Here is an 880-nt window from a genome sequence, read left to right as displayed (position 1 = left end):
GAAATGTAGTTCCTCTTGTTCTGCCCGCCCTACCCTGGTCCTTCCATTTTGCAGGGTCGACTGGGAACCAAAACCGTGGTGTGATTAGGCCGGTTAAACTACACACAGGCGGATCCGCCTCTTCTCTCAGCTGTATCCTGCAAACCGCTCTAACTAAAACACACTCCACTTTAGTGTGTGACCTCTGTGGCCCTTATTCGAACAATCAGTCATTTAGGACCTAATAGAACTATCTTCAAAGATTCTCTCCTGACCTGTTCCTTTGGGCAGCTTTCCAAGTACATCCTGATACTGATCCTAAGAGACTCTAGAGTCTTAGCTTCAACCAAGATGTTGGGAACCAACCTCTGTCCTCTGTACCCAATTCTTCATTCATTCATTCATTCATTCATTCATTCATTCATTCTCTTTCTCTCCCTCCCTCCCTCTCTCTCTCCCCTTCCTTCTCTCTCTCGCTCTCTCTTCATTTATTTATCTATATTTTTTTTTTTTGAGACAGGGTCTTTATGACAGAAGTTCTCAACCTGTGGGTCTCAACTCTTTGACAAATCTTTACCTCCAAAAGATATTTACATTACAATTCACAACAGTAGCAAAATTAGTTATGAAGTAGAAACGAAAAATAATTTGTAGTTGGGGGTCATCATAACACGAGGAACTGTATTAAAGGGTTGAAGCATTAGGAAGGTTGAGAACCACTGCTCTATGTAGTCCTGGTTGACCTGAAACTCGATTTGTAGGTCAGGTGAGCCTAGCACAGAGAGCCGCCTGCTTCTGCCAGAGTGCTGGGATTAAAGGCATGTGCCACCACACCCAGTACCTCTCTACTCAACTCCTAATGAGTGAAGTTCATCACTGGGATGGTCAACAGAAATCAGGC

Source organism: Peromyscus leucopus, chromosome 4 (assembly GCF_004664715.2).
Source record: "Peromyscus leucopus breed LL Stock chromosome 4, UCI_PerLeu_2.1, whole genome shotgun sequence".
Lineage (NCBI taxonomy): Eukaryota > Metazoa > Chordata > Mammalia > Rodentia > Cricetidae > Peromyscus > Peromyscus leucopus.
Note: the sequence above shows the minus strand (reverse complement) of the source record.